The sequence below is a fragment of the Myotis daubentonii genome, chromosome 17 (assembly GCF_963259705.1).
Source record: "Myotis daubentonii chromosome 17, mMyoDau2.1, whole genome shotgun sequence".
Taxonomy (NCBI): Eukaryota; Metazoa; Chordata; class Mammalia; order Chiroptera; family Vespertilionidae; genus Myotis; species Myotis daubentonii.
In genome coordinates this window covers 53412341-53429878 of record NC_081856.1, presented here as the reverse complement: position 1 = coordinate 53429878, position 17538 = coordinate 53412341, and the positions used below count along the sequence as shown (strand labels likewise).

Genomic DNA, 17538 nt, shown 5'->3' with positions numbered 1-17538 from the left:
TCAATACATTTAACTTAAAGATTTTAAAAAGCTTCTGACCCAGGCGCAGGGAAGGTGGGACTCGGGCCAGAGCGGCAGGGGGTGGGGGTGGGGTGGTGCTGCTCCGCATCCAGGTGTGGCTCGGTCACCGCATCATTTACAAGCCCCGCCTGGGCCGTGCGCCATGGGCCGGTGGCCGGGGAGAGGGAGGGTCTGGGAGATGCAGAGGATGAGAGGATGTGATGGATGTCATCGTAATCGCTGCTGCTGAATATTAATTACAGGCCTCGCCATTGTTCCCAGATCCGGGGGCTCTATCTCCACTTCTCACCTCTCCGGGGCCCAGGCTAGCCTCCACGGGCGGAGAGGTGCCCCCCCCCCCCGCCCCGCAGGGCGTTTCCCAGTTCCCTTTTGCTCCCAGCTAAGTCCCGGTGCCTCGCATAGCACCTGACACATAGTAGGTCCGCAGAAATATTCAGGGGTAGGAAGAAGAGAGAGCACACCCCAAGGCTGGGCGCCAGGAGAACTGGAGGACCCCAAGGACTTACTCTGAAGGAAGATGAGCGAGGAGAGGGAGGTAACTTTCTATCCCGGGAGCAGAGCTGTCAGGTGAGAAGAGGCCACACCCAGAAAGGGCATTCCGTGCACAGGAGCACATGGGAGCCTCGCCTTGGCGGATGACAGGGGTCACGGAGTGGCACCCAGGCCTCACCCAGGCCACAAGCTCCATGCACTCCCCAACCAGTTCTTTACGGGCGGAGCCCTGGGGCAGGGCGGGGGCCAGGAGGACTCGGCCGGCTAGCCTGCTCCCTCAGAGCTCTGGGGATCTGTGGGGACAACCCCTGCACCCCCAGGTGCCACGGGGAGGCCCTCACGCTGGGTGCTGGCCCGTTCTTCCCCCAAGGCCCTCGCGTCCTGCCCTGCTGGGGGCCGCCCTGGCCCCGTGCCCACCGGGGTGTGAAGTGCTTCCCGAGGGCGCCCCCGGGGAAGCCCCCGCCAGCCGCCTGCTGTGGAGCCCACCCAGGAGGAGGCCTCCCTTCCGGCCTCAAGCCGCCAGGACCACAGAGGTCAGGCCTCGGGTCACCCTCCAGCTGGGACAGGAAGCCGCGCATTAGTCTGGAGTGGGGGTGGCCAGGGGCCGGGAGGCTGACCCCTGGGCCGGGGACACCAGCTGTCTGGGTTGACACTGACTGAGGCAGTGCTGCTCTGCGGCCGCGCACTGGACACTGGACAGAGCCCAGACTCCGGCTGCTCTCTGTGCCGTCTGGGCCAGGCCCCCGAGTGCCCCCCTGGGCCGGCATCTGAGCAGGGAGTCCGGGGCCCCCCACCAGCCTCCCTGCCTCCAGCGACCTCCACCGCCCGCCGCCCACACCTGTGCCAGCACGTGGCCGCTGAGCACTGGAGGCGCAGCTGCTCCCAGGCCAGAGGAGCTGTGTGCAGCGCCCACCGGTGGTGAAGACTGAGCGTGAGAAAAACAATGTGAGATATCTCCAATTATTTTTCATACTAAGGACGTGGAAATAATATTACCGATATACTTGGTTAAATAAAATATATTATTAAAATAAATTGCATCGATTCCCCCCCCTTTTAACATGGTGCCCAGCCAGCGTGGCTCAGCGTTTGAATGTTAACCTATGAACCAGGAGGTCATGGTTTGATTCCCAGTCAGGGCACATGCCCGGGCTGCAGGCTTGATCCCCAGGGTGGGGCGTGCAGGAGGCAGCTGATTCATGATTCTCTCTCATCATTAATGTTCCTATCTCTCTCTCTCCCTCTCTCTTCCTCTGTGAAATCAATAAAAAAAATTAAAAGAAAATGATAACATGACAGCAAAGCTTCCGATGTGGCTGGCCTTGGGTTTCTATCGGAGATCGCTGCCCACACGGCCCTCCCAGGGCGCTTCTGGGTGCAGACTCCGAGCTGACAGTGGTTGGGAGGCCTGCAGAGCCTGCAGTTCATCACCCGCGACAACCCCGTGCACCTCCGTGCTCAGTGTCCGAGAAGGAAGTTGTTTCTTTGACACAGCCACACCCGTCCCCTCACAGAGTGTCCAGGGCTGCCTGGGGAACTGAGCGGTTTAGCAGCGAGCCTGACCCTCCAAGATGGAAATATTGGCTGAGCCCTGCCTGAGGTGATCTTCACAGTCCCCTGGAGAGGTGCTGTGAGCCAACGGGGAAACTGAGGCTTGGTGGGGCTGAGTAGGCCATTAGGTCCACAGTGAGCCCCACCCAGGCTCAGAGGTGCCGGGCAGCCCCGCCTTTCCCAGCTGCACAATCCTGGGTCTCAGCGGCTGTTCTTGTTTGTGGAGGGTGTGATGTGCTTTTAAATATTCATGAGTCGCCCACACTGATTGGAGGCCAGACATTGTACTCAGCACTTAATACAGTCATGGGAGCGATCTTAACCACCTCCCTGTGTTCGTTAGCTGGGGCTGCAGTGACCAACCCACAGACGGGGCGGCCAGGACGGGGGCATCGGTGGCCTCACGGATCCGGGGCCGGGAGTCCGGGATCAGGCGGCCACAGGGTTGGCCCACGCGGCTCCTGGTCCAGGCCCTGACCTTGTTCCCCACGTCCTCTCTCCCTGTGTCCCTGTGCCCAAGTGTCCCCCTCTCCTAAGGACGCCAGGCAGATGGGGTCCGGGCCCACCCTAGGGACCCGCTATGGCGGGATCCCCTCTGTGAAGGCCCCTCAACAAGGAAGTCCCATTGGGGCCCTGCGGGTAGGGACTCAGACATAGGAAACTGGCCAGGCCCATGTGGCTCAGTGGTTGAGCATCGACCTAGGAACCAGGAGGTCAGGGGGGTGCAGGAGGCAGCCGATCCATGATTCTCTCTCATCATTGGTATTTCTCTCTCCCTCTCCCTTCCTCTTTGAAATCAATATATATATTTTTTTTGATTAAAGAAAAGGAAAAAGAAACCTGGGTGGCACAGGTCAGCCCGTCACATCCCAGAAGGGAAGACTCAGCACCCGGTTTCACGGCAGAGGGAGGCCCCACGGTGAGAAAAGGACCAGGACCCCCCCCCCCCCCCCCCCCCGCACAGAGGGCTGCGGGTCACCTGGAGGGGAGGCTGGAGAAGGGGCCCGGCCTGGGGGTGAATGAGGCTCACCAGGGCGCGGTCAAGGTCACATTTCAACATCTGGATCCTTGCAACAGCCTCCTCCTCCTCGCTAAGTGGCTGTGGGCGCTGGCGATCCTGGGTCTTCTCCAGGGCCGGTGCGTTCCCACAGATGGGGTGGGTCCTGCCCTGCCCGGGGAGCGGCCGTGGCACCTTCCTCCCGCCACCCCGCCCCGGGGCCAGGACGCCGCTGCCCCCTGGCTGAGCCCGGTGCACATCTGTAAAGCAGGAGGCCGGGTGGGTGCCTGGCCGCACCCAGGACAGGAGACCCACCCAGCGCCCCAGGCACTTTGCGGGAGGGAGTCGCAGTCATGTCTCTGATGCTCAGAAAGTCCTGCAGGCCCGGCCGGCGTGGCTCGGGGGTGGAGCGGCGACCTATGAACCAGGAGGTCAGGGTTCGATTCCCGGTCAGGGCACATGCCGGGGCTGTGGGCTCGGTCCCCAGTGGGGGGCGTGCAGGAGGCAGCCGATGTATGATTCTCTCCCATCATGGATGTTTCTCTCTCTCTCCCTCTCCCTTCCTCTCCAAAACCAAGAATAAAATGTATGTTTTTAAAAAGAAAGTCCGCAGGGGCCTGACCAGCTCTCTTGGGGATGAGCGGCTCAGAGGGGCAGAGCAAGGCGGGCTGGGCTCGACTTCGCCCAGGCCCTTTCCCGCTGTGGAGTCAGCGCCCCAGAAGGCTCTCGGCTGTGGGTTTGAGCTGGTCCACGCGTGGCTGTCTCCCTCCCACGTCTCGGGGGCGGCGGCGGGAACGCCTCTGGGGGCAACGCTGCGTTTGGGTTCAGCTGGGGCGGGTGGCGCGCGTGCGCAGGGCGGGTGGCGTTCTGGTAGAAGGAGCGGCTGGGTGGGGAGCGTGGCCGACCCCTGGCAGCAGCCCCTCCTTGGGCACCTGGTAGTGAGGTGGGGAGCCCCCCGCAGCCCCCGCCCCCTCTGGCCCAGCCCTCCCGCGGCCTGGCTTTGAGCAGACCTTCGGCAGGAACAGGTCCCCCACCTTGTCTGTGAGTAGCGACCAGACCCCTGACCGCCTGACTCAACGCCCCTCACCCAGGAGGCCCCCCTGAGCCCTCCCGGGAGCCACATAAATGGCATCGAGCCCGGCTGCGAGGTGCCGTCCCCTGCGACGCCGCTCTTTCCGAGAGGAGGAAACTGAGGCACGGGGCCCTGGTGCAGGTGACGGAACATGGGCTGCCATCGGTTGCTGTGCAGGGTCCATGGGTGGAGAATGGCTGGCGTGGCCTCGGCTTGTGAGGACCCCACTGGGGCCCAGGTGGCAGCGGTAAGGGGGGGTCTCGACCAGTGACCGCCGGTGCCTGGTTTCCTGAAGCAGGGGTCTGAGGAACGAGGCAGGAGACGGACAGCAAAGCCGGGGCCTGTGCCAGCTCTCCATGTGCCTGGGCGCGCACCAGGGGGTCCGAGGGCCTGCGGGGCAAGGCAGGGGGCGCGCGTGTCTGTGTGCGGTGGGAGGTGTGTGTGTGTGTGTGTGTGTCTGTGTGTGGTGGGAGGTGTGTGTGTGTGTGTGTGTGTGTCTGTGTGCGGTGGGAGGTGTGTGTGTGTCTGTGTGCAGTAGGAGCTGTGTGTGTGTGTGTGTGTGTGTCTGTGTGCAGTAGGAGCTGTGTGTGTGTGTGTCTGTGTGTCTGTGTGCGGTGGGAGGCATGCGGGCGCTTCCAGGAAGCGTGGCTCCGTGGGCACGTGGAGGTGAGTGTGCAGGCCAGGTGTGGCGTGGCACGTCCGTGCATGCACGTGTGTGAGGTAGTTCACCGGCAGGTCTGCGGGCACAGTGTGTGCGTGTGGGCACAGGTCCCCAGCCCGTGCCATGTGGCCCCCAGTTGATGGGCCACAAGTCTCCCTCCGATGGCATCAGAGACTCAAATGCCCCGGCCATCCCTGCCAGGGCCAGGTGGGCCTCGGGGAAACCGAGGCAAGGAGCAGGCTGTCTGACTCCCAGCCAGCAGGGGCCAAGGGACTGGCACGTCTGTTCGGACTCCAGCCCGTGCCTTTTGACCCCCGGTGGAACGAGGGGCTGAGCCCGGTGGGCCGGGAGCTGGGCCTCCCCTCGGAGCCGTCACTCCAAAGACCGCGCTGCCCGGGCTCCCGCCATGGGTGTTCGTTGCCTAAAGTTGCAGATGGGAAAACTGAGGCCCAACCAGCGACGTGACCTGTCCATGCCACAGAGGGGCTGTCTGTGTCCGGAGTGGCTTCTGGCACACCTGCCTCCGGGCCTGGGCGGGCCTGGCACCTGCGGCCACCCGGGAGGCTGGCGGGCTTGCCAGGGGGTCTGAGGGCCTGCGGGGCGAGGCAGGGGGCGAGCATGTGTGTGTGGGTGGGGGGCGCTTCCAGGGGGCATGGCTGTGGGCACGTGGAGGTGAGTGTGCAGGTCAGGTGTGCCCGGCTCCTCAAACCCAGAGCCCTCCAGAGACGAAGGAGGAACTCTGAGGCCCACACCCCGTGGCCACAGCAGACTCTAGAAGTCCCTGCTCAGCCCTGGCCCATGTGGCTCAGTGGATAGAGCATCCGCCTGCGGACTGAAGGGTCCCGGGTTCGATTCAGGTCAAGGGCATATGCCCGGGTTGGGGCTTGATCCCCAATAGGGGACGTGAGAAGGCAGCCAATCAATGATTCTCTCTCATCATTGATGTCTCTCTCTCTCTCCCCACTCCCTTCCTCTCTGACATCAATAGAAATATATAAAAATAAATAAAAAATGAAAGTCCCTGCTCGGAGAGAGAGAGCGGTGGGGAAGGCGGCACAAGCTGGCTCCCCAGGCGCGGGTGCGGGCAGGGCCGAACCAACCCAGCAGGCCGGGCGGGAACTGGGTGGGCCTGGTTCCACCCCGCACCCCGCACCGCCCTGTGGGACGAGGGTGACCTTACTCCTGCCCGAGGACAGCCTGGGGGAGAGGACAGAGGGTTCAGAGCCGCTGTCACCGCGCTGGGGCCGGGCCAGCACGCAGCTCTCCGCCTTGTCGCCGGGTGCAGGGTGAGGCCATGGCGAGAGGGATGGGAAGGGCTCGGCGGGAGTAAACGCTCAGCCATTGCCAGCCGCCAGCCGCCACGTGAATCCAGGCCCGCACGGCATGGCGTCTGCGACCTCAAGCAGGAGTGGGGGCAGCAGGCAGGGTGCTGGGGGGCCTGGGAGATGCTGGGGCGGGACCCACCAGCACCCCGAGTGCCCAGTGGCCTCTGCACCCCACAGGGGCACCCCCCCTCAGGCCCTCTGCACAGCTCCCACTTCCTGGTTGCTGGTGGTTTCCCTTGTTGGATTTTTTTGTGGTTCAGGAGCTTGATTTACTCTCAGCAACCAGCCACCGTTCCCGCCGGTGCCAGCAGCTCAGGGGCTTGGAGCTCCAGCTCCGGGGGCCTGTCTGGAGCCCAGCCTGGTTCTGCCCGAGGGCTGGTGACTTTGGATGCATCGCTGAGCTGCTGTGGGCCTCAGTTTCCTCATCTGAGCAAAGGGAGGAATGGTGGCACCTGGTCCAATGAAACAGGCTCATCACTGGAGCTCTGGAGCCCCAGCCCAAAGTACCCCCAGCCCTGCCTGCGCTCCCAGGCCCCCCTGCTGCGGGGCCTCAGTTTCCCCTCCACTCAGCCTGTCTGGAGGCAGCCCTGCCCCTCTGACAGCCCTGCTGTCACCCCAGAGCCTGGCCTCAGCCAGCAGCTGCCCTCAGGTGGGGCAGGGGCAGGTGAACCAGCTGCGGCCACGCCTGCAGGAGCCGGTGGCCTGGTCCCGGGCCTGGTGCAGGACAGCGGACCTGCTTCCACTGTGTTTGGAAAAGATAACTGTTCGGCTCTGTGAAGGTTGCGGAGAGCGGCTACAGCGTTCGGACAGGTTCAAGCCTGGGGCTGATGAGAGGGCACGGTCTTCTCGTGGCAAAAGCCACGTGCAAGTCCCAGCACAATGATAGCCAAAGGCTACAGCTGTGAGCTTGACCTTCTGGTCCGAACCTGTGGCCCCACACTGGACGCCATATGTGCCGCGCCAGCACAGCCAGGTTCGGTGAGCCTGAGCGGGGGCGGTGGAGGATGGAGAAAAGACAGACAAGAGAAGAAAGCTGGGTCTGGGTGGGACGCTGTCCTCTCTGATGGAGAGCTAGCGACAGCGCCACGGCCTGCAAGCCGAGTCTTTATTTTATAGCAGATTCCACGAGGCGAAGTAAGGGCGTGGTCAAGATGTTTACAGCAGTGGTTCTCAGCCGTGGCTGCCCATTAGAATCACCCGGGAATCCTTTTAAAATCCTGATTTCTGGGGCTCATCCTCCGGAAATTCTGTTTCTTTGTTACTAATGTTGTGGCCCCACCCCATCACAAAAAAACAGAATTTCCGGAGGACGAGGCCCAGAAATCAGGATTTTAAGAAGATTCCCAGGTGACTCTAATGTGCAGCCCAGGTTGAGAACCACTGGTTTACAGCGTTCTCACAGGTTTCGAATCCACTCAATTACATGCACCTGGTCACGCTTTGTTTACTTGCTGCACCTCCCGCAGCCCACACCACTCAGCCTCGTGGGCCCACAGGTTTGGACCATAAGGTCAAGCTCACAGCCATAGCCTCTGGCTGTCATTGTGCTGGGACTTGCACGTGGCTTTGCCACGAGAGGACCGTGCCCTCTCCTCAGTCCCAGGCTTGAACCTGTCCGAACGCTGTAGCCGCTCCCCACAAAGGTGGGTGTGCAGTGGGCCAGGCCCAGGCCACGGTCTGGGGAAGGCCAGGCCCCGGCTCGGGTCTGCACACTCCGCACAGTCGGGAAAGCAGCGCGCGGGAGGTCCCCTGGACCCAGACACAAATGCTTGAGGTGGGAAGGGGTGCCCACAAGGCTACAAGGACTTGGGCAATTGGACAACACGCATAGATGGCACCCAGATGTCCTAGCTGTGTCCCAGGCTCCCCTGCGTGTCCCAGCTCCACGTGCCCCCCCCCCCCCGAGTGTCCCCAGCTGATAGTGGTCCTCCCGGGGCGGTCCCTGGCCTCCACCCGGCCGCCCCTTCGCACAGCCATGCTTGTCTGTGTCACCGACTCCCATTCCTTCCCATTGTCTCTCTGTTCAGATCCACCCCAGGAGGGTGGCCTCTGGGGCAGGGAGGCCACCGAAGCAGGGCTTTCTGCGCAGCGGCCGCCTGAAAGCCCTCCAGGAAGCCTGGGCCCTGGGTGGAAATGGTCCCGGTCCTTTCCGGGTCTGGGAGCGTCTTATACGGTGGAGGCTTGACTGAGCCACCCGGGGGCGAGGGGCAGGGGGCGGTGTGGGAGCTGCTTTAGGGCTGGGACCCTGGATTCCGAAATACCTCGAACCATGCCCGGCACCGAGCAGATGACCCTTAAATGAGAGAGAGAGAGAGAGAGAGAGAGAGAGAGAGAGAGAGAGAGAAAGAGAGAGAGAGAGAGAAAGGGGCTGAAGTCCACTTTGGGCTTGTGACTGCCTCACTCACATCTGGGTGAGCGCCAGCCCCACACCGATTTCCGCTGTCGGGGTCCCGATGCCACTCAGAGACCAGACCCCGTCCTGAGCCACACCAAACTCTGGGTCCCAGTGACACCCTAGACGCCGACCCCAGTGAACTCCGGCCTTGCTCATGGGCGGGGCTTGGCACCTGCCACTGTCTGAGCCCTGACCTTGCTCAGACATTGAACCCTGACCCCGATTATACATTAAGCCCTGATCCTGCGCAGCTTATCGCTGGCCCTGGTTTTACGGGCTGAACCCTGACCCTGTGCGCTCCCCGCCTGCGCGAGTCTGGACTCCGGGGCACCATCTCCGCCCCTTCCCTGGCAGCAAGGGGTCTCCCCTCAGGGCGACCCTGGCCCAGCGCTGAGCCCCAATCAGAGGAGGGTCTGGGTGGCTTCCCGGGACTCTGCGCAGACTCAGGAGGGGCCGAGCCTCCCCTTTCCTCTGCTGCCCGCTGCCTCCACCCTGCCCAGCGCCCGGCCCCTCCCCGCCCCCGCGTGCGCTCAGGAGGACCCTGGGAACGGGGAGCTCGCTCCTCCTAAACACCCTGCACAGGCTCCTGGCACCGCGCCCGGGACGGGGTCAGCCCGCCGCACCGGCCCTTCTTGGCTCCGGACGCCGGTCGCGCCCAGCAACCTCTCTGAGCCGCCGGCCTCAGGGTCAGACAACAGAGGCCCTGCTGCCGGCAGCCAGCTCCGGGCGACGCCCCGGCCCGTTGGCCTTCACTCCCGTGTTCATTGGCCCGTCCTCCCACCTCACCCCTGTGGCCCGCCCTCCCACCTCACCCCTGTGGCCCGCCACCCACCTCACCCCTGTGGCCCGCCACCCACCTCACCCCTGTGGCCCTCCATCCCGCCTCACCCCTGTGGCCCTCCATCCCGCCTCACCCCTGTGGCCCGCCACCCACCTCACCCCTGTGGCCCGCCACCCACCTCACCCCTGTGGCCCTCCATCCCGCCTCACCCCTGTGGCCCTCCATCCCACCTCACCCCTGTGGCCCGCCACCCACCTCACCCCTGTGGCCCGCCACCCACCTCACCCCTGTGGCCCGCCCTCCCACCTCACCCCTGTGGCCCGCCACCCACCTCACCCCTGTGGCCCGCCCTCCCACCTCACCCCTGTGGCCCGCCACCCACCTCACCCCTGTGGCCCGCCCTCCCACCTCACCCCTGTGGCCCGCCACCCACCTCACCCCTGTGGCCCTCCATCCCGCCTCACCCCTGTGGCCCGCCACCCACCTCACCCCTGTGGCCCTCCATCCCGCCTCACCCCTGTGGCCCTCCATCCCGCCTCACCCCTGTGGCCCTCCATCCCACCTCACCCCTGTGGCCCTCCATCCCGCCTCACCCCTGTGGCCCGCCCGCCCACCTCACCCCTGTGGCCTGCTCTCCCACCTCACCCCTGTGGCCCTCCATCCCGCCTCACCCCTGTGGCCCTCCATCCCGCCTCACCCCTGTGGCCCTCCATCCCGCCTCACCCCTGTGGCCCGCTCTCCCACCTCACCCCTGTGACCCACTCTCCCACCTTTTTTTTTAAAAACAAGAAACCACTTCCCCAGCCTGGCTCCGTGGTGGAGCGTCGACCTATGAACAGAAGGTCACAGTTCAGTTCCCGGGCAGGGCACCTGGCCAGGTTGCCGGCTCGATCTCCGGTAGGGGGCACGCAGGAGGCAGCCGATGGATGAGTCTCATTGTTGATGTTTCTATCTCTCTCTTCCTCTTCCTCCCTCTCTGAAATCAATGATATATTTTTTTAAAAAACAAAAACAAGAAACCGCTCTGTAAAGCGCTTATCACCGCCCTGGACCAGTGCCCAGCATCGACCGCCTCAGCGAGGCCTGGCTCCACCCCACACTTCCCAGAGCCTGGGCAGTGAGGTCCCAGCACCCATTTCACAGGTGAGAAAACCGAGGCTGAAAGAGGCTCAGACAAGCCGTGTCCGCGAGTAACGACGCCCCTTGGCGTCCCTGGGCCCATCGGCAGACAGTCCCTCGGCCTCAGTGTTGACGCGGAGTCACCTCCGCCCCTGCCCCCGCCCAGCGGTCCTGGAAGTGCCAGGCCCCCGCTCTGCCTTCAGCGACTCTCCAGGCCCCCACCCCAAAGACCCTGCAAAACAGGAAGTTCGCCCTGTCCCTCCTTGGCCCAGGCCCCCCTGACTCCACGCCCACCGGAGGCCTCCCCGCACCTGCGTGGGCAGCAGCCCTCTCCCGGCCTCCGGCCTCGGTTTTCCTCTTGCCGGGGTGTCTATCACCGGGGCTCCTATCATTGCTTCACTGCTCTGTGCCCCTAGAATGGAAGCCCCTTGAGAGCAAGGACTTGGTCAGTGTGTGTCATGCAGGCTCGGGGAGCCCCCCCCCCCCCCGCCCCCAACACACACACCTCGGAGAGCAGCTGTGCTACTTCGTGGTCATGACTGAACACTCGGAGGGCGGCGGAGCCAGGACGCCCCGCTTCGGCTCGTTTCTAAGTGGGGGCTGTTCCCTCCGTGACCTGGCGAAGGCGAAGGGGGCGACCTCCCTAACTTACTGGTTACTTGTCTCCCGACTAGGAGGGGATGGCATCGGCCTGTCTTCATGGCTGGTCCCCAGCATCTGTGACAGCGCCCGGCACAGCGTGGGTGCTCTGTCAGCAGTTGCTGCAGGGACGCACGAAGGGATGCATGAGTGGATGCAAAATGGGGACAAGAAGCACCTGGCCCCTCGGATCCCATGAGGCCCCATGAGCCTGGACCGGAGAGGTGCCATGTGACGTGTAGATTGCTCTGCAAGTGGTGCCTCAGGGCACAATCACAGCCCAGCTTTATCACTGCCAGGTGCTGGGGGAGCAGAGCCTGCCGTGCACTGGGGCGGTCTGGGAAGGCTTTGTGGAGAAAGTGCACAGGGGTTGGCAGACCAGAGGAGGGGGAGGGGGGAGGGGAGGAGGAAGAGGAGGAGGAGGATGGGGGGTAGGGGGAGGGGGAGGAGGAAGAGGAGGAAGGGGACTGCTGGCAGGAGGAACTGTGAGCAAAGGCAGGAGAGGGCATCAACCCAGAGGGCTGAGAGGGTGCAGGGGTGGGGTTGGAAGTCTGGGGGTGGTGACTGGCTGGGGACCATGTCCTGCCCAGAGTACCCCACAGGCCCACCCTGCCTTTGTTGACGTCAGCAGGTGTGGCCTGCGCCAGGAGCCCTGGCTGGGGTGTCCCCGCCCATCACCTGCCTTCACCCTTCATTCTGAGAGGCTCTGCTCAATGCCCCACCCTGTCACCTGCTGTGGGCGGCTGGCTCTCCACTCCTCTCCCTGGTCATGGGGTTCACGGCTGAGCTGACGGGGCCTGATCCTCCCCCCCATCACTGTCCTGGAGATGCCGAGGGGACACGGCTGCTTTCCCCTCGGACAGTCTGGGAGCTTCCCGCAAGCCCCGTGACCTTGGGCAGAGGGCACAGGACTCAGAGCCAGGCGGCCTGGGTTCCAGTCCCAGCTCTCCATTACCCACTGCAGGACGTGGGCCTGCCCCTTCCCTCCTGAGCCTCCATTTCTCCCAGCCCGCAGGGACCCTAACTCACCGAGCACATGGCTGCTGGGGACGTGAGGTGACCCTGGTCAGCGGGACCCCGAGCTGGCACTCAGCTCCTCATGGCAACCATCCCTGGCCACCTGTGGGCTCTTAGTCCACCCAGGCAGCAAGGGCTCTGACCCCGGGCACTCATTTTATTTTATTTTTTAATATATTTTTATTGATTTGGGAGCGGGAGAGAGAGATAGAAACATCGATGGATGATGAGAGATCGTCATTGACCAGTTGCCTCTGGTACGCCCCCCACCCCATGCCCCCCAGGGATCGAGCCCACAACCCGGGCCTGTGCCCTGACTGGGAATCAAACCATAACCTCGGTTCATAGGTTGACACTCAGCCACTGAGCCCCGCGGCCGGGCTGCCACTCATCTTAGAGCGGAGATCACTGAGGTGTCGAGAGGTGGAGGCTGTGCACAGCCAGGACCGCGTGGGGCTGGCACCAGGGAGCCTGGCACTCGGGGGCTCCTGCCGCGACAGTCCCTGAGGGTTCAGGCAGGAGGAAACCCTGGCACCATCGTTCTTGCAGCCCAGGTATAAAGGGCAGTGAGGGGCGGCGTTCAGCCAGGTGCCCACGCCCACGTCCCTGCTATCAGGGCTCCACCAGCCGAGTCAGCACCCTCCCTGGGACCAGGCCACAGCCCTCATCCGCAGCGGGTTCCTTTGGGGGTGGGCATTGCCAGGCTTTGAGAAGCCAGCTCCCTGAGGGAGAAGGCAGAGGGACAGGCAGACGTCTGTTGGGGGCGCGGAGAGGGCTGGGGGGCAGGGGAGGCGGGAGGACCCACGTGGTCGGTGCGGATTACCGGAGGGCAGCGCCGTCACCTGCACGCGGAGCGGCAGCCCTGCGGCCCGTGCAGTCAGTCACGCACCTGCTTCCCGGCCTCCTCCCCCACCACTGCCCCCACCCCTCACCAGTGCGGGACCCCCACGGCCTCCCCGGGCACCCCCATCGCCCGGTAAAGACCTGAGGGCTCCCTCGCCCTCGGCAGGAGGCGATTCCCTGGCTGGCACCCGAGGCCTCTCCAATCCGGCTGAAGTCAGTGTCGTATTTCACTGTTTTGTTTATTTGTTCTACATGTTTAATTGTGGAACATAAAACGGCGACAGAAAATGGCCCGGCAGGTGACACAGGCATCGCTGCCCACCCCGGGTGGGGCCTGGTGCCCCCTTCAGGTCACCTCCGCAGGCACGGCCCGTCCCAGCCCTGACCTGCTCGGCTCATCCTAAACAGGTGTTCTGTGGCTTCAGCCTTTGTCCAGGCCGCACCCAGGCCGGAAGGCCGCCCCCTGCCAGGAGAGAAACCTGCACAGCTCCCTCCGGGGAGCCTCTGGGTCCGCCCAGGCCCGAGGGGGTGTGCCATGCCCTGGGTGGCTCTGTGCCGGGTGTGCCCTGCGCCCTTCCCCCGAGGTCGCACCCCTGCTCTGGACACAGCGCTCTGTCCACTCGCAGACCAGGGCCAAGGCTCAGCAGGACAAGAGGACGTGGAATGGCCTGGAAGGAGCCCCAACCTCCAATGAGACACACACCTGTGACCCCAGGTGCCAACCCAAGTGGCCATATGACCCTGGGTCACCGATGACCAGGTCGCCATGTGACTGCTGGCAATTGTCTGACTCCAGGGACCACATGACCCCAAGCAGACATATGATCCTCCCTGTGGCCATATGACCCTGGGAGGACTTAGGATCCCAGGAAGCTGTATCATAAGTGTGACCCTGGGAGGTTGCAGGACCTCGGGGAGCCTGCTGCTCTCTTGGCAACTTGAGCCCCGGGAAGTCCCGCTGGGGGTTTGTCCCCAGGACTTCCGGCAGGCATGTCCTCTCAGGTCTCAGGTTCTGCGGTGGGCAATGGGGGCTGGGCTTTGCTTGCCATCTGGGACCTGAGGGTGTGGCCCACCTGGAGCTCACAGACATCAGGGATTTCCCCGAGGGCGCCCAGCGGGAAGTGGCAGAGCTGGAATTCTGCCCTCTGCTCTCTCCACCTGAGATGGGCTCACAGGGGAGGGGGGAGGGGAGGGAGCACAGCTGTCAGGGAGGCAGCTGGATCCGCACCCTGAGAACGTGCATGCGTGCGTGTGCGTGCGTGCGTGCGGCCTGCCTGGTTCGGAGCAGGGGCTCAGACCTATCCGGGAATCAGTGGGCATGCTAATGGAGAGGCTGGGGATTTGCCAAAGTTTCTTTTAAAAAGTATTTGTTGCTCCAAAAACAAAGGAGAGGTTTGCAGAGGAGCAGAGGAGTGTCCTAAAGGGCGTGTCCAGCGGGGACACTGTCTCAGCCTGGGCTCCCCCCCCCGCCCCCCCCCCCCCGCCCTGTCCCCAGGCCCCTAGAGGCCAGGCTGGCGTGGAGGGCCCCAGGGAGAGTGCGTTCATTGGTTGAATCACAGTGAAACCCCAGCTGCCCCAGCTGACCGGGCTCCTGGTAAGTCAGTGGCTTGCGGTTGTGTATACAGTAGCCCCCCCTTATCCACGGGGTACATTTCGAGACCCCCAGTGGCTGCCTGAGACAGGAGACAGCTCCAAGCCCCATGTATACTGTTTCCCCCTAACACGGACCTCCGTTAAAGTGTGATTGATGCATCAGTAAGAGATCAACAGCAGTCGCCAATAATCAAACAGATCAATTATAAGCTCCTTGATAACGAGACAGTGAGGGTGACTTGAACACACGGAGCCACAGTCGGTCTGATTACCGCAAAGGCTCCTGGGTGGCTACCGGGCGGGGAGCGCTACAGGTGGATGCGCCGGTCAAAGGGATGCCTTACGTCCCCAGGGGGCCGGGGAGAGCTCATCTCGCTCCTCAGAAGGGCCTGCAATGGGAAGCCTATGAATTGCTTGTTTCTGGAATTTTCCAGCTCATATTTGCAGGCGTTTTTTTGGCTTCAGGTGACTGAAACCATGAAAGCGAAACCGCGGAGCAGGGGGCGCTGCTGTACGAACTCATGGCTTCCGGGCAGGACCTGCCCTGCTTCCCTCGGGGAAGCTCAGGGACCCGGCGGGGCTGAGGGACCCGACATGGTCAGAGAGCTGGTCAGCGCAGGGCGGGGTTCAGCCCCGAAGGCGGCTCCGTGTCTGGGCTCCCTAGCGAGCGCCACTCCCTCCATTTCACAGACAGGTTCATTGACGGTGAGGTCAAAGTTCAAGCCCAGGCCCTGTAACCCCAAATCTGTCTGCTGGTTGCCCCTCCACTTCCCAATCCTGCTCCTCCCTCTCCCCTCTCCCAGACCGGCGCTCCCACCTGTCCCTGCCTCCTGGCCTCAGGGTCAGAGGTGCTAAAGGTCGCAGGGGCCTCCCACCTCCTGCTGCAGGGGCCCTGAACCCAGTGGGTCACAGGCAAAGATGGGAGCTCTTGACCCCTGCAGGCACGTGGCCGTAGGCAGCTCCTAGAGGGCTGGGTCTGGCCCTCAGAGAGTGCCCGTGGAAGTCGGCTCATGTTGTTTTGGGGGGCGTGGACCCCCCCCCCCCCCCGGGTCTCTCCATGGGCCCTCGATCGGAAAGCTCTTTATTCCCTCTTTCTCTGTCTCCCTCTCCATGCAGACATGTCTGCAGCCCTACAGGGGCAGGTTCTGGGCTGCAGCAGTGACCCTGGCCTGGGATCAGCCCCTCAGACAGGGCTCGAGTCCACTAGGGAGACAGACAATGCCCAGTTATAGTGCGGACGAGGGGTCTGAGCACTGACCCGTGAAAGGTGGGGTGCCTGAGAGCTCATGGGAGTAAGCCACTGATCCTCTGAGGCAGGACACCCAGGAGGGCTTCTTGGAGGAGGCGATTCCTGGCAGACGTCCAGAAATGGTCAAGGTTACAGTTTGGCTAGTTCTCAGGCCACGGAGTCCAAGGGTGAAAGGGACACTGCCCAGCTCCAAGGGTCCACAGGTTTGGAGGGGAGGAGGCAAGGCCGCACAGCGGTGATTAGGACATTGTCACACCCCAAGCTCCCCACAAGTGCGCTGGGAGCTCGATATACTTACAAAAGAGAATATAACATCGGCTCCAGAATTTGTGGGGCCCATGTTGAAAATTTGAAGAAATTGAAAATGGTGACAGCAGCCCAGATGTGGAGGTCTTCTGAGCACAGGGCCTTGAAACTGCCCAGGTTGCACACCTGTGACAGGTAAGTGCCCAGGCAGGCCTGCTCTGGGGCCAGGCCAGAATCTAGGTCTTTCTGACTCCGGGAAAGAGGGCTCCCCACGGCTCAAGCACTCTCCATATAGGACCCAGAGCCTCACCCTTCAGATACAGATCCAGGAAAAGCTGTGGGGGTAGGAGGTTTCAGGGGGCGCCCTATGGGTCCCATTCCCGGCTGCCCTGGCAGCTGGACAGTAGGGCTACGGGCCACAGACACCTGGCACCTTTTGTGGCAGTCAGCCAGGGCTGCTACGACAGAATACCAGACTGTGCAGCCCACACAGCCAACACTTATTTCTCCCAGTTCCGGACCCTGGCCGACCCGAGATCGGGGTGCCAACACAGTCAGGTTCCGGGGGCCTCCTCCTGGCTCTGTTCTCACATGGCCTTCTGTGAGGCATGTGAGCAGAAAGGAAGTTCACTCCCATCTCTTCTTATAAGGGCACTAATCCCATTGCAGGGGCCCCACCTTCCTGACCTGACTACCTTCCAAAGGCCCCACCTTCCAACCATCCCTTGGAGGTTAGGGCTTCCACCTGGATTTTGGAGGGGCCCCAACATGCAGTCCACGACACCTTCTTGGTGGTGGCAGGTGGAGAGAGTGTGGTAGAGTGGCCCTGCCCCGGGTCTTCATGCACACGTACACGCAGACACGTGTGCACATACAAACACGCAGCGTTCATGCACATACAAACACACAGCGTTCAGGCACATGCACACTGGGGCCATGTTCTTCCTAACTTTGCTCTCTGTCCAATCTCTGCGTGAAACTTCAGGTCACGTAAGTAAATTAATCTGATGTTTCCCCGTCTCTGGCTTAGAACCCGCCTTCTGGAGGCCATTCACAGGAAAGCGCATGCACACACTTTAGGTATGCATTCCATTACCCTTCAGAGGCACTGATGGAGCACCTACTGTGCGTCAGGTCCTATGCTGGCCTCCGTGCCGGGGGGCTAGTGGTCCTCCCTTATCTGTATGCATTTCCCATTCTACCGTGGGACCCTAAGGAGAGGGAGCAGACTTGGTTGCCAGCTCTAGTCAAGGCATCTGGCATGGCACATGGCGCATAGTAGGCCCTCAGTAGTTGGTTGCTGACGGAATAAAGATGAAGAAGAGGCTATCAATACAAGCATTGACTGTTCTGCAGATAATTAAACAAAATGGTTAAGTCTGTACTGTATCAAGTCTTTTCTAAAAGCATTATTCAATCCTCCGGACAACGTGTGAGCGAGGTATTAGAAGCCCCTGTTAGATGAGGACTCAGAAAGGTTCACACAGCACAGCCGGATTCGCCTCCGCCTCCATCCTCTGGCCACGGGAGCAAACAC

At 62.7% G+C, this 17538-nt stretch overlaps 1 protein-coding gene across 2 annotated transcripts in view; it reads right to left on the bottom strand.

Annotated features, from left to right (window-relative positions):
• The window catches only part of DENND3 (DENN domain containing 3), a 210458-nt gene that overhangs the window by 116166 nt on the left and 76754 nt on the right, over positions 1 to 17538 (bottom strand). The window contains exon 24 of one of the 2 annotated variants that reach the window (XR_009449618.1): positions 12373 to 12387. The exons of the other annotated variant lie outside the window; for it this stretch is intronic. The gene's annotated coding sequence lies outside the window, so the exon portion shown is untranslated. Of the gene's footprint in view, positions 1 to 12372; positions 12388 to 17538 lie in introns of those variants that run through there. 2 annotated transcript variants of the gene reach the window in all.